Below are 15,691 nucleotides of genomic sequence, written 5' to 3' on the forward strand. Positions count from 1 at the left end.
CTTTTCTTCTTGTTAAAGTTTATTTATTTATTTTTTTGAGAGAGAGAGAGAGAGAGAGAGCATGAACAGGGGAGGAGCAGATACAGAGGGAGAGAGAAAATCCCAAGCAGGCTCTGAGCTGACAGCACAGAGCCCAATGCAGGGCTCGAACCCATGAACTGTGAGATCATGACCTGAGCTGAAACCAAGAATTGGACACTTAACCAACCATGCCACCCAGGTGCCCCAAGCATCTGACTCTTGATTTTGGTTCAGGTCATGATCTCACAGTTTCATGAGTTTGAGCCCTATGTCAAACTTGGAGCTGACAGCTCAGAGCTGACCCTCTTTCTGCCCCTCCCCCCTCAAAATAAATAAATAAAACTTAAAAAAATTTTTTAAGAAAGAGCAATATGCCCACAAATTAATGATACCATCATACCCTAAAGCAAAAACAAAGGACAGAAGGAAGGAAGGAAGGAAGGAAGGAAGGAAGGAAGGAAAGAAAGAAGGAAAGAAAGAAGGAAAGAAAGAAGGAAAGAAGGAAAAGAAAAGAAAAGGAAATAAGAGTAGCCAACTTGTAGAAGTTGTGGTACTAGAGAGGAAAGAAGAGACAGGTGAGAGAGAAGCAGCAAAGGTAGAGGAAGTTTGGAGCTGATGTGGAGGTAATCTGTTCAGGCCCCGGAAGAGCTGTGAAATGAAGGAGTTACTGTCATTATGCTCAAGGACAGAGAGCAGTTTCCTCTTCTCTGCCAGGCCACCCCATCCCATGTTATATCCTGAATGGCACTCCAGCTCTCCTCAAGGCCTACACAGACCATTTCCTATTTTTCTTCCATCTTCCTTTCCTTTCCTTCCTTCCTCTCTCTTTCTCTCTTTCTTTCTCTCTTCCTTTCTTCCTTTCAAGTAGGCTTCACACCCAGCATGGAGCCCAATGCGAGGCCCTAACTCACAACCCTGAGATCAAGACCTGAGCTGAGATGAAGGGTCAGATGCTTAACCAACTGAGCCACCCAGGTACCCCTCTTTCTTTCTTTCTTTCTTTCTTTCTTTCTTTCTTTCTTTCTTTCTTTCTAATGGATCAGTTATTAAATTAGATTCTTTGTAAGAAATTTAGAACACCAATTTGTGAGGATACACTCCATTTATGACATAAAACACAGGGCAGAGGTAGACTTGAAGCTGAGGAAGAGCTTTGATTTGTGGCAGAATTTGCAAGTCCACAGCTTTCTGATCAACTTCGCACTGCTCTGTAATCTCATATTTCTCCTTCACCATGTCAGAGATCTCACCTTCCTGGTGTCTGGGTTTACACAGCTTCTTCTTGAAGCAAGCATCAGTGAGATGTTTTGGTGGAGGTGCAATGACAAATTTCTGGTGTGTTCTACACAGAGGAACTCGATTGAGGGCCAGAGGTCCAGTCACAAGTAGCAAGCACTGCTCAGCTGCTTCAGGAAAACAACCCTCTTGCCTCTGTTGCCCCCAGTGAGGATGATCAAAATGGTCCCAGGAGTGACACCAGCTCGCAGTTTTCTCACATGCTGACTTAAAAGTTTTTTGCCATGGCTCAACAGCTTTCAAGGCACATCTTCAGTAGGATAATATCTAGGTATTTTTCAAAGTTTAATCACTAGGGTACCACCATTGTCACCACCAACTGGTTTTGTGACAATAGCAAGAAACTTCTTTTTCTTTTCAACCCCGGATTTAGCTGCTGAATACTTCCTCTTCTACATGGCCCTTCTGGAATACATAGTCAATGGGGGAATATCTGCCAATTCCTCTGACTAGGACAGGATTTCAGCTCTGATGGGACTTCCCACTTCCCCTTCTTTGCCGTTTTAGCCTTGAGGTTACCCTTCTGAACCCTGCCACCAGCATCAGCCTTCTAGGTTTTAGGTTTCTTCTTAGTATCTCACTTCTCAGCTTTTTTCACCCACCATCTTGCAAGATGGGAAAAAGCCATTTCCTATTTTTCTTACTTACCTGTATAGCCTTAGAAAAATTTCCCCCCTGAAGGTAACTTGAGTGTTTCTCTGTTCTTTGCAACCTGAAAGAGCTCAATACCTTCTTCATCTTAGCTTGTTTGTAGAAGACAGTCAGGGTTTGTGTTTGTGTTTTGTTTTCCAATTGAAAGGACAGTTGAGGACGTTTGAATATGGAACAGAAATATTCAAAATCTGAAGGATGGAAGCAGAAGTGCATATCTGCTGCACAGAGGGGAGCTCTGTTCAGTCCTGGACCCATTAGATGATGTATTCAGAAAATAAAATGCCTCTGATAAGGGATAAGTGACAGAAAATTACTACAGTCTAGGTCATTTCCTCATGATCAAGTTGTTAAAAAATTGAAATATTTCTTGACCTGCAAGTGACAACTTTTCTGTGCTTCTGAACAAACATCAACATGGACCCCTTCCAGTCACCAGTCCAGCACCTTCCAGCCCCTCTGTCTTACCCCTAAATCTGCCTCTCTCCCCCTGTGCCTCCTCTACTCCTGCCCCTTCATCGCCAACACACATTTCTTTTTCCCGTTCTTTTTCATCTATTCAATTATCCAACAGATATGTAATGAGTATTTACAATGTGCCAGGCACTGTGCTGGCAATGGAATAAAAGATGGCCAGCATGGGGCCCTCCCAGGCCACAGAGACTTACAACCCAGCATGAGGGCTGCAAAGTCTAGAGTCAACCACACTGCCCACATCTGAGCTCAGTGGATCTGGGGAGTGAAATGGGATGAGGTTAGTCCTCAGATGGAAGAGGAAATATAACTATAGGGTATTATGAACCTTTTATTATAGAGGCCGCAGACTTAGGCATATTGAGCCTGGAATTTAATGTCATGCAGACTGACATCATCCTACTACTTACAAGTGTGACCTTAATTCTGAGCCTCTTTTCCCTTCTGGTAGTAACAACCTTAGCCAACTAACAGGTCAAGATTAGATGACTTACTCCCCATAAAGCATTTAGCAGAGTACCTGGCACTTGGTTGTAGAAAATGGCAGGTGGGAGCTGGCATTGATGATATGGAGCTGCCCTGACTATCACGTGAGTATAGAGGAAGAGAAGTTCCAATCTCTGTATTCCATTCTTCCCTTTTACTGTCCACTTCTCTTCCTTCTGTCACCAGTCTTCCTCAGTTAGAAAATTGATACTTTCAAACATAGAAAACAAGAGCAGGAGGTATATGGGAACAGGAAACAACTGAGCTCCTGAATGGTCCTGAATGAGTACCCCCACTTTGCCCCCAGGAAACCACTTTCTACCCAATCCTATCCTCACCCCCAAGCAGAGCTGGCCCTCCTCAGCCTCGGCAGGACCTGCTCCAGCTTGAATCACTCTCTGGACAGATCTTTAGCCCACTCTTCCTGAAACTCAAAAGGTCATAACTCCCTTGAGCTGCTGGAAAAACACTGTGCAGAAATCACAAAGAGTACAGGAAAGAAAAACAGGCAACAAAATGGATCAAGTGCAGGGAGTCGAACAGATGTTTATTTTGATCCATGTCCAGTTTTGGCAAACCTAGGAAAGAATACAATGTCCAGGAAAAGGCAGGCTGAAGGAAGGGAGGGAGGGGAAATAGTAATAAATAAATTTGAGACTCTATACAAAAAGAATAAAATTTGATCCATTTATCATAGCATACAAAAGGATAACTTCTACATAGGATATTTTTTAAAAATTGAAACTATAGAAGGGGCACCTGGGTAGCTGTTAGTTAAGCGTTAGACTCTTGGTTTTGACTCAGGTCATGATCTCACATTTTGTGAGTTAGAGCCCCACATTGGGCTCTGCACAGACAGTGCAGAGCCTACTGGGATTCTCTCTCTCCCTCTCTCTCTGCCTCTCTCTCTCTCTCAAATAAATAAATAAACTTTAAAACAATTTAAAAGCAAACACTTTCATAAGGAAAACATTACCATAAGCACGGTAAAATGATAAACATGTCACAAATGGCTAACATCCTTAATATATAAAGAACTTCTAAAATTAGAGGGAAAAGAACCAACAACTTTAAGGGGAGCAGAATAAGCCACTCTAAAATGTGCCACTTTGGCATGTGAATTATTTTGACCTGAAGGAAATCAACACCCAGCAGACTCAGGAAAAGCTTTTTATCTTCCCTCAATGCCTAAAAGAACTTATATAGGGACCTGAACCATAAAGAGAGCTATTACCAGAGATAACTTTTTTTTTCCAAGTAATGTCTATACCCAACATGGGGTTCAAACTCACAACCCCAAGATCAAGAGTCACATGCTCTACTGACTGAGCCAGCCAGGTGCACTGATAACTTTTTATCTGACTTACCTGCTTGACAGGGCAAACACATGACTACAAAATAATGCCTCTTTTCATCTTCCTGTGAATTGCCCCCATCCCCTTTGAAGCCCTAGGCCTCTATCCCATTCCTTAGCTCAGGCCAGCAGATAAACCTCAGTTGCCTGACTGTCTTGGAATGTCATATTTTTTATGAGGCTCTTGTAAGTATAAATTGTGTTTTTCTTCTGTTAATCTTTGTCAATTTAACTATTAGACCAGCCAAAGAACCTAGAAAGGAAGAAGGGAAATTTTTTCTGCCCCTACAAACTCAACTTAAAAATTGCAAGAACAGGGCACCTAGCTGGCTCAGTTGAAAGAACATGCAACTCTTTTTTTCTTTGTTTTTTTTTTTTAATGCTTATTTATTTTTGAGAAAGAGAGAGAGAGAGCATGAGTTGGGGAGAAGCAGAGAGGGAGACAGAATCTGAAGCAGGCTCCAGGCTCTGAGCTGTCAGCACAAAACCGAACACGGGGCTTGAACTCTCGGCCTGTCAGATCATGATCTGAGCCAAAGTCAGATGTTTAAACGACTGAGTCACCCAGGTGCCTGAAGCATGCAGTTCTTGATCTCTGGGTTGTGAGTTTGAGCCCCATGTTGGTATAGACATTACTTAAATCAGTTTTTAAAAAGTTTTTTAAAATTGGAAGAGACATGAACAAACAGTTCACAGAAATAAATGAAAAGGGCTCCATAACATATTTAAAAAATGTTCAACTTTTCTTCTAACAAGAAAAATACAAATCAAAACTGTACTAAAGTAGTGTTTTTTACTTATCAAATTGGCAAAAATCCAACCAATTTGTTGGCAAAGCTGTGGGGAAACAGTCATTTTAGTATACTGTTGATGGGAATGCAGAAAGAGGCAACCCCTATGAAGGGTAATTCGGTTGGCCATATCTAGTAAAATTACATATGCATTTCCTCTTTGATCCAGTAATACCATTTCTCAGAATCTATCTAAAAAAATCACTGGCAAAAATATGGAAAAGTGTTTACATAGGTTATTTATTGCAGCCCTGTTTGTAATATAGAAACAGTCCAAATGTACAACTATAAGAAACTGGTTGAACTAAATATGAAGTACTGTGCAGCATTAACAAAAGGGGGGGGTTAAAAAATGTCTCTATATACTGTCATGGAATGATCACCAGCATACATTGTCTAGAAAAAGCAAGGTAGAACTATATATAAATATCTCAATAAAATAACTTTTTAAATAAAAAGTGAGGAAAACTACATAAAATGTTACTATATATCTAAGAATAATATATATATATATATATATATATATATATATATATATATATACAATGGAAGAATAAGCTAAAAACTTTTTAAAATGTCTATGTATGGGAGAAGGAGGAAATCAAGTAGAGGAGATGGGGATAGAAATTAGGTTTTTCTGATATACTTTGTTTTGTAGATCTGACTCTGAAACTGTGTAAATATTTTAAATAATTACCAAAAAAATTAACTTTAAAAAGCTTTCCCCAGGGGTGCCTGGGTGGCTTAGTCGGTTAAGCATCAGAGTCTTGATTTTGGCTCAAGTCATGATCTAATGGTCATGAGACTCAGCCCTTAGTTGGGCTTCATGCTGGGCATAGAGCTTGCTGAAGATTCTCTCTCTCCCTCTCCCTCTGACTTCCTTGCTCGCACGCACGGTCTCTCTCTCTCTCTCTCTCTCTCTCAAAACAAACAAACAAAAAGCTTTCCTTAAAGAGCAAAAGAAAAATAAAACAAAACCTATCTGCACAGTTAGTGGTATAATCACAAAGAGAAGAACTATTTCGAACAACTTTAAACCATACTAACTTGACTGTATATGCCTTGTGAGATATATCCTAAGGACAAACAAAATTGAAAAATGGTTTTCATTTCTATATTAATTGATTAATGACTAATCAATTAAGGTGATAATATGGAGAGATAAAGCAAATGTTGGTATGTTTGGGAACTGAAATATTTGGTTGGGAGAAAGAGTAGATATTAGATGAAGTCATGTAAAATAATGGAAGTCTTATTTAAATCAAAAGTATTAGTATAAACAAAGAATGACTTTATGTTAGAATATATATGTTTGTACTTCCTGTCCACCAGAAGGCCCTAGAAAACAAGGATCAACCCAATAGCAATGAGTGTCCTTGGGATTCAGACTGTGGTCTCTAATTGCCATTTCCTATCAATGGAAACCTTAAAGAAATGCTTTGTTCTCAGGCTGGAGAAGGAAATGTATAAGATGTGCTTGGATGTTTCATTATAACAAAAACTCAAGAAGCTATCAAAGTATCTTAGGACTACATCAAAAGGAGGTGAGGAGACTCTTGCCAAAGATGGGACAATTCAAGCACTCATAAGAATAATAATCGCAACAGACTGCAATAAACTAAAATACATCAAATATATTTAAACCCATGACTTTATAAAGATTTTTTTTAATTGGTCACTTTTAATTGGAGAGTTGTAGGTAAACAACTCAATAATTTGAAAACTGGTCATAAAGAGAAGCCAACATTTATCTTGCCTTTCCTATAGGAACCATACCTGACCACGTGGTTGATGAGGAATTTCTCTTACAGAAGTAGTCCAGCTAGTAAATGAAGAACAGAATGATAGAATTCCAATATCACCATTTTGCAACCTCTTAGAAAATCACAGATTAGTCAATGATGATTAATGCCTGATAACATAAACAAGAGAGAGGTAAACAGACATTATTTACCTTCTGTTGGAAGTTCACAACATTCTCTGAGGAATCCTGCAAAATAAGCCAAACCCAGACTGACGTAAACTCTACAGGACAAAAACAAAACAAACAATAACAACAACACAGTGTCTTCAACAAATACCTTTCAAGGAGAAAAATAGAATGGATGAAAGAACTTACACATTAAAAGAAACATAAGGGGAACCTAGGTAGTTCGGTCGGTTGAGCATCTCTTTTTTTTCTTATGCTTATTTATTTTTGAGAGAGAGAGACAGAGACAGAGACAGAGTGTGAGCAGGGGAGGGTCAGAGAGAGAGGGAGACACAGAATCTGAAGCAGGATCCAGGCTCTGAGCTGTCAGCACAGAGCCCTACATGGGGCTTGAACCAACAAACTGGGGGATCATGACCTGAGCCAAAGTCTCACACTTAACCAACTGAGAAACCCAGGCGTCCCAAGCATCTAACTCTTAATTTTGGCTCAGGTCATGATCTCATGGTTCATTAGTTTGAGCCCTGCATCAGACTCTGTCAGTGCAGAGACTGCTTCAGATTCTCTGTCTCCCTCTCTCTCTGCCCCTCTCCCTCTCGTGATTTCTCTCTTTCTTTCAAAAATAAATAAATAAGGGTGCCTGGGTAGCTGTCAGTTAAGCATCCGACTTCAGCTCAGGTCATGATCTCATGGTTCCTGAGTTTGAGCCTGCATCAGGCTCTCTGCTCTTATCATAGAGCCTGCATCAGATCCTCTGTCCCCCTCCCACTCTGCCCCTCCCCAACTTGCACTCTCTCTGTCTCTGTCTCTCAAAAATAAATAAACATTAATAAACAAACAAACAACAAACAAACATTAGGGCGCCTGAGTGGCTCAGATGGTTAAGCATCTGACTTCAGCTCAGGTCATGATCTCATAGTTCGTGAGTTCAAGCCCCACATCGGGCTCTGTGCTGACAGCTCAGCCTGCTTCAGATTCTGTGTCTCCCTCTCTCTGACCCATCCCCAATCCCACTCTGTCTCTCTCTCACTCTCTCAAAAATAAATAAACATTAAAAAATTAAAATAAATAAACATTAAAAATAATAAATATTTAAAAAATAAAGATAAAAATATCAGCCTATTTGGAATTTATTTCAATTCTGATTCAAAAAAGATAAACTTGGGGCGCCCGGGTGGCTCAGTCAGTCAAGCGTCCAACTTCAGCTCAGGTCATGATCTCACGGTCTCTGTGAGTTTGAGCCCCGCATCGGGCTCTGTGCTGACAGCTCAGAGCCTGGTGCCCATGTCAGATTCTGTGTCTCCCTCTCTCTCTGCCCCTCCCCTGTTCATGCTCTGTCTCTCTCTGTCTCAAAAATAAATAAACGTTAAAAAAATTTAAAAAAAAAAAAGATAAACTCATAAAAAAATATGAGACATTTAGGGGAATCTGAAAAAAAAAAAAATCTGAGGCTCCTAAACTCCAGGCTGTTTTCCCACTGATCTGAGCCTAGGCATCACTGCTATTGTAGGTAAAGACCACTTCAGAGCCCAGAACCACAGAGTTGGAACAGCTCCCTCCAATTGGCTCTTTACTATCAGAGGAAGAGCCTAAATAACAAGGCCCTCGCAGCTCCCCACCCTCCCTTCCTCCCAGACCAACTGACTGTAGCGGAGAGAACAAGGAGTATAAAACATTCAACAATTCACCATGAGGTTCCAGGCAAGAGGTTCTCTTGAGGTGGTTCTCATTCAGGTTCTTGCCCATCTGGCATCATTCAGGGTGCCCCAAATGAACAAGTTCTAATTGTGTGAAGTGAGCTGACATCCCTGATCACAACTGGGCCCGTGATATGGAATGGAAGACAGATGGGATACAAATACCACTACCAGCACTCCATGGACTAGAATAACTGTAACCTACACAGTACAGGACTCCATCTTGAAAAAGGTAAAAAGTCCCTAGGACCTGAACTTTTTTAAGTTAAAAGACCTGAGAATTCACCATTATCCCTATCTATGACTACATCTGCACCTGAGGTCCCTCGCTGCTCTTAGCTCTTCAACTGTAGATATGAGATACGATTATTTCAGAAGATAGAAGAAGAACTTAAGATAAACAAAAGAACCTGAGGAAGGATAAGAAGTGAACAAGTTGGGAAGTGTTGCTGGCACATGAAGCCAAGGGGGCTGAAGATGCTAGGCAGATAATAGTAATAATAATTTCACATTTATTGAGTTCTTACTACCTGCCAGGTGCTGGGCTGTCCTTTTCATGCATCATCCCATTTAATACCCTCAACAACCTAATAGGTAACGCCCTCACCTCCTCTTAAAGGCAACCTCACTCCCTCTTCTCGGGAATGCATTCCTTACCCATTTCCTATTTTAAACACCTGGCAGTTATACATAATAACTGAAGTTTCATACAATATACAGGCCAACATATATACAATATATGGGCCAAAGACCTCTATAACACAGTCAACAAAACTTCTTCCACTTAATATCTAAGCAAGACCTACCTAAAGAAGTCTATCATCTTTGCAAAAGATGTCCAGAAGATACTACGCTTCTCTAGTCAGGGCTTTGCATGTGATGTGACCCATGACCAGCCATTGCTCCCCTCACAGTGTTTCATTTGGCCATCACCATTTTGGATTATTTTCCAGGAAGTAGAGCAAGCAAAGCATGAACCACATCTCTAAACAGAGATGGACTTTTACAATTTTACAACAAATGAGTAATGCTGAAAGTTGAGTGCATTTATTTGTAAGAAGTCACACTGTAATTGGTAATTATAGAGCAACTGACTTTTTTCCATCATTTCCTAACAAGGGTCAGGCCTTGAAGATTCACTAATGGCGAAATGATAATGACAGGATAGGGCAAGGAATTGACACACAAGGCAAAGAAGCAAACTAGATCTCATGTGAGATCCATCTGACCCCTGTAAAGGAGCAACATTTGGATTATATACCCATTACTCTGGCCCCCCAAAAACACCAAAACATAATTAACAATGGGACTTAACTCTTTAGCTGTAACTAATCATATCTAGAATTACTGCAGTGAAGCAATAATGGGGTGCATGTCTTTATTACTTGTTTGTGTCTTCTTGATATGGATAATCAGTACACATGACATCTGCAAATTTTATATTCAGGCTGTTTCTTTTTTTTTTTAATGCTTATTTATTTTTGAGACAGAGAGAGACAGAGCATGAATGGGGGAGGGTCAGAGACAGAGGGGACACAGAATCTGAAGCAGGCTCCAGGCTCTGAGCTGTCAGCACAGAGCCCGACGCGGGGCTCAAACTCACAGACCGTGAGATCATGACCTGAGCCGAAGTCAGAAGCTCAACCGACTGAGCCACCCAGGCGCCCCTATTCAGGCTGTTTCAATTGTCTGTGAAGACCTTCTGAGGCACAGCAAGAATGGCACTGCCCAGCTGGGTCTGGTTGGGCTAGGAGAGCTGACCACCCAGCTTCAGGAAGCAGCTCCGTATTTCTCAGTGGGTAGTCCAGTAGGCAAAGACCTACTGGAAAAAACTTTTTTGTTGTTGTTTATTTTCATTTTTGAGGGGGGGGGAAGGGCATAGAGAGGGAGACAGAGGATCTGAAGCCAGGTCCGCACTGACAGCAGAGAGCCCAACATGGGGCTCGAACTCACATACCATGAGATTATGACCTGAGCTGAAGTCGGACACTTGACCGACTGAGCCACCCAGGCACCCCTGGAAAAACTTTTTAAAAAACTTCATTTCTTTGTGAAAATTTCCCAGAAAGAAAGTCAGTCATTAACACTAATAGAAGGAATGTGAAGCATTCTGAAAAAATAATGGTTTTTAGGAATTGCAAATTGGGGTAAAGAGAGGCATTTTGATCTTGATGGCAGCTTAGCTTTATTAATCCTCAATAAATGCAGATATTTGAAAAAAGACTTGAGAAACAATTTTAGGAAATGTTTTCAGGCAGCTTAAAAGTTTTTCACAGAGCAAGATACAAAACTTAAGTGAAAGTAGGGAGAGCGGTTAACTCGTGGTAAGAGAATATAAACAGGAAACAGCAGCCTCTTAACATAAATGTAATTGAGAAAGGCCTGGAAAATCTGGATAAGTATGTATCATCTAATTTGGAGATATGCAAGATCTGGTGCTTCTTGTAAAGGTCAAAAGGGTCTGCTATCCTTTCTGCAAATGTGGCCAATGGGTGCACACACATCAATCTCCCCTTCATTTCGCCATCCCTCATCCCAAACTTGCTACAAACAGATTTTGGAGGTTAAAAAATTCTGAACTCGTTGGAATGAGATTGTTTTGGGGGGGTAGGAAGGTTGGTAAAAGCCACCAGCATGCCAAGAACAGAGGCCCCTTTCCAACAGGAAAGGCTTCTGATTCACCTTCCAAGGGTTCATCCTCTCTCTACATAGATATTATCTAGCACTGTAAACACACCCTCTCCTCCCTTTCTACGTGATTTATTATTCTACTCTTGTCTGTCATATCCAGGTTTATCGTGTTTATGTCTTTTCTTTTAACTACCAAAGTCCTTTTGGATATAAGTTTGGTGTACATGAAAAATAACAGTACCTACCAAGTATTATAGCTATTAATTATATTAACAGTTAAGGTATGTTATAGTTATTATACTGTATATAATACTACGTTATATATAATACTATACTATTTATGATAGATATAATAGTTATACTATAGTAATAGTTATAGTATTAATGTCACAGTATACATTGCCTTATATCTTTACAATGCTAGGAGATAGAATTTACAAAAACAAGGCACAGCAAATGTGGGCAACTTGCTCAAATTCTCATAGCTAGTAAGTGGTAGATTCAGGGTTCAAACTCAGGTGGCAAGGAATCTATGTCAGGGCTTGTTCTATTAGTAAGCTGCCTCTAATGGTGAATATCTCATTAATATCATGCTCTTACCTATCATTAATTCAAGAGGATCAGCAGTTTTATAAAAGCTGCTTACCAAGCTGAGCTAAAGGAGGGTTAATTACACAACACACACACGCACACACACACACACACACACCCTTTATTCAGCTAGACTCCTTGGTTCTCTCAACCAAACATGTCCATGGTTACTCCATGCCAGACACTGGCACTAGTATACAAGCTAAGCATGGTCCCTGTCCTCTTGGAGCCTCCTGCTAATTAGGTACCTCATAATACACCCTATACTTTTCCTTCATAGCACTCATCACCCTTTAATTATTTGTTCAATGTCTTTCATCGCAATGTCCTGTGATCTCCAAGGGGGCAAGATGGCTGTCCTATTCACTACTATATCTAGTGTCTTGTGTAGCACCTAGCATCTAGGAGAAACTTAATAAGTATTTGTTGAATGAATGGATGTGAACAAGCAGTGGGAGCAGACTCTCTCAAAGGTTAGAGAAGGTGTTGTACCAGTCAGTAGTTAGGTGATATATTATCTGTCTCTGTGTCACGGTCTTCTGTTAACCTCTGCCTAACAGAAACCAGCAGCCTCTGAGTTCAAGTCTCCTTCCCATTGCACACACCTTCTGCTGTCTGCCTTGCCCCTGAAGTCTACCCAGGCCCGCCTAGCCTGGGAGCTATACCAGTGGGTGGAAGCCTGCCCTGCCCAAAGCGCTAATTAACCCTAAAAATCACATCAGTGTCATAGCTTTGGCGCATCCAATCAGGTGTCCCTTTGATCATAGTCTCTAGCCCTAGGGTTGAGAGTCACAACACCTGGAACAAAGGACAATGCCCCATTCCACCCCTCACTGTATGAGGTTTCCTGGGGACTGTGGCTTTCCTGGTGTGCCCTGTAGGCCAAAGTCACATGCCTGTCAGTAAGCATGGTCTCTTAGAGATGCGCATTTCTGGCATCAGGCGGGCATAGGTGAGGTCGGTCCTCAGCCAAGGACCTGGAACTCAGAATGAGAGCCTTGGGCAGACATGGATATGAACTTGCAGCTGTCTATCCTTCTCCCTCCGACTCAGGGAGTCTTTTTGAGATGGAGGCAGCAAGCCAGGAGCAAAGGAGGAGCAATCCCTGTAATTGCCTGTGGGCTGAAGGTAAATCAGCTGTCTTGTGAATCAGATTAGTTACCTGCTACTCAGTTCTTTACTATCTTCTTAACTCTAGACCTTTAGGGAAGTATTATTTAATTGTTCTGAGTCCATGTGGGGCCAATGGCTTCAACAGTGGTTGCTTGCAAGCATAAAGGGACAGGGAAACTTCTGGGGACAAGGCAGGGCTGGGAAGTCCCTTCCCCTCCCCAAGGAGATGCTCCCTCCAACTGCATCCCCCAGATGTTCCTCTTTTATTACAAAAGGCGGCTGTTTCTTTGCAGCACGTAGACCAGTTGAGGAAAGTCCCTGACTCCAGTCCTCAAATGGAGGTGACTACAAAGCACCCAGAGTTGGCTCTGGAGATTGTTCTCCTGATGCTTAGAGTTATTTTGCTCTTCACAGACTCCTGTAGCCCTGGGTAATCTGGGAGGCTTGTCACCACCTGGCAGGTAAAAGGATCCCAGTTGCAGTCTCAGTCAGGAATGTGGTCTATAAACTGCCTCTCAGGGCAGACCTGGATGTCTGGGTCGATTAAGTGTCCATTCTTGATTTTGATTTCGGCTCAGGTCATGACCTCACAGTTCATGAGTTCAAGCCCCACATAGGACTCCGCGCTGAGACTATAGAGCCTGCTTGGAATTCTCTCTCTCTCCCTCTCTCTCTGCCCCTCTCCTGCTTGTGCACACACACACTCTCTCTCAAAATAGTAAACTTAATAAAATAAAATAAAATAAAATAAAATAAAATAAAATAAAATAGGGGAGACTGGGTGGCTCAGTTAGTTAAGCATCTGATTCTTGCTTTCGTAAGTTCGAGTTCCACGCTGGGAGTGCGGGGCCTGCTTAGGATTCTCTGTCTCTCTCACTTTCTGCCCCTCCCCCACTCACGCTTGTGTGTCTTTCTCAAAATAAATAAATAAACTTAAAAAATAAAGCAAAATAACAAAAAGCAAACTGCCTCCCACCCCAAGACCTCAAGGCTCAGAGTCATCTTTCCTTCCACAAATGAGATTTCCCCTCTTCTGTGCTGTGCAGAGCCCCCACCCCCCCCCCCACCCCCGTCGACCCAGGGCACTTTTCTAGTTCCCACAAGAATTGGATCTCTTTCATTGCTCTGAAAAAAAAGAACTTAATGACAGATCACAACCCTTCCCCCCAAAATCCCCATGATTAAAAACGCTGGCATTTTATTTACGTGTGAATAACCAATATTTTACAGTCTCTTTTCTCTCTCCCATGTGCACACACTTCCTCATTTTCCAACGGTTATGTCTATCCTTCCTCAGCCTGCACCTGAAGGTTTGTGACCACTGGGGGCATTCTCAGCTCTCACTCAAGGCCTCTGTTAGGGCATCTGTGACCTCAGAGGAGAGTTCAGTTACAGTGGTGTGCTGATAAACCAGCATGTGGGGTTAGAGGAGTAGGACCCTGATTACCAATTTCCATGATGTAAAAGCTCCCTCTCATCATGACCTCTTTCCAACTAAAAACCCATTTAACAACCAGCTTGTTAACAGATTGTTCTCACCATTTGGACTGAGCTGGCTGAAGCACACCAATGGTTCAAGGGGATTCCCCAGAGCATTCTTAGGTCCCCGAACTGTCTCAACAAAATAAGCAATAGATTCAGTGGAAGTGAAGGGAGGGAGGGGCCCTTATGTGCCATTTTTGCCTGCTGGCTTTCTTGGCTCAGAGTACTAGAAAATGTATGGACTTTAGGGAGTCAAAGCTCTGGGTTCAAATCCTTGTATGACTTTGGGCAAGTTTCGGTTTCCAACTCTACAAAAGACAATTGATAAAAACCTACCTATGGGATTACTTAAGAATGAAATGAGGGGTGCCTGGGTGGTTCAGTCAGTTAAGAGTCCAGCTCTTGATTTTGGCTCAGATCATGATCCCAGGGTCATGAGATTGAGTCTGGCATGGAGCCCACACTCAGCGTGGAGCCTGCCTGAGATTCTTTCTCTCTTCCTCCGCCCCTCCCCCCACTCGCACACTCTTGTTCTTTCTCTTTGTCTTTCTCCAAAATAAAATAATAATAATAATAACAGTTTTAAAAAAGAATGAAATGAAATGCCTAAACAAAATGCCTAGTATATAGCAAGCTCTCCATAAACATTATTTCTTTTGCCCCCAGCCTTATGTTAATTTTTTTGTAGTTCACATAATTATTTTCCAAAGGGCCCAACAGGGGGAGCCCAAACTCAACATTGTCAGGGTGGGGGCTGGTAATTCCGCCCAACTCTCTCACCAGTCTTGGCTTTAACTGGGGAAGCTTTAAGGAGCAAAAGTTTCTCTCTTCCAGGCTCTCCCTTGTCCTCATCCCTAAAGAGGTGAGTCCATCAGAATGTTTTAGAACTGAGGTTTATGCCATCTGGCTTCTTTCTCTGAGATGGCATGCTATACCCTGAATCAGAAAGCATGGTCTATGAAGGGAGCACCAAGGTGGGACTAGAGCAAGGGCAGAGGGCTTCACCCAAACTGTACTTCACTCAGTGCAGAGCACATAAAGCTTCCTGCACAGTCAAAATGTCTCCCACACCAAACCAGGTCCCATAATAAACTATTATACCTAACACTCATGGGGATTTATGGTAAAATTCTGCAGCAGGAGGCTGTGGTCAGACATCTAGAAGAGTTTTCCA

The 15,691-nt window shown here is 41.8% G+C and overlaps 1 pseudogene; it reads right to left on the reverse strand.

The window, feature by feature from the left end:
• Window positions 1-1,092: 1,092 nt before the first annotated feature.
• LOC109249402 (60S ribosomal protein L6-like) lies at window positions 1,093-1,945 on the reverse strand (annotated as a pseudogene).
• Between the last annotated feature and the right edge of the window lie 13,746 nt (window positions 1,946-15,691).

This window comes from Panthera pardus, unplaced genomic scaffold, assembly GCF_024362965.1.
Source record: "Panthera pardus isolate Hobbes unplaced genomic scaffold, ASM2436296v1 HiC_scaffold_17, whole genome shotgun sequence".
Lineage (NCBI taxonomy): Eukaryota > Metazoa > Chordata > Mammalia > Carnivora > Felidae > Panthera > Panthera pardus.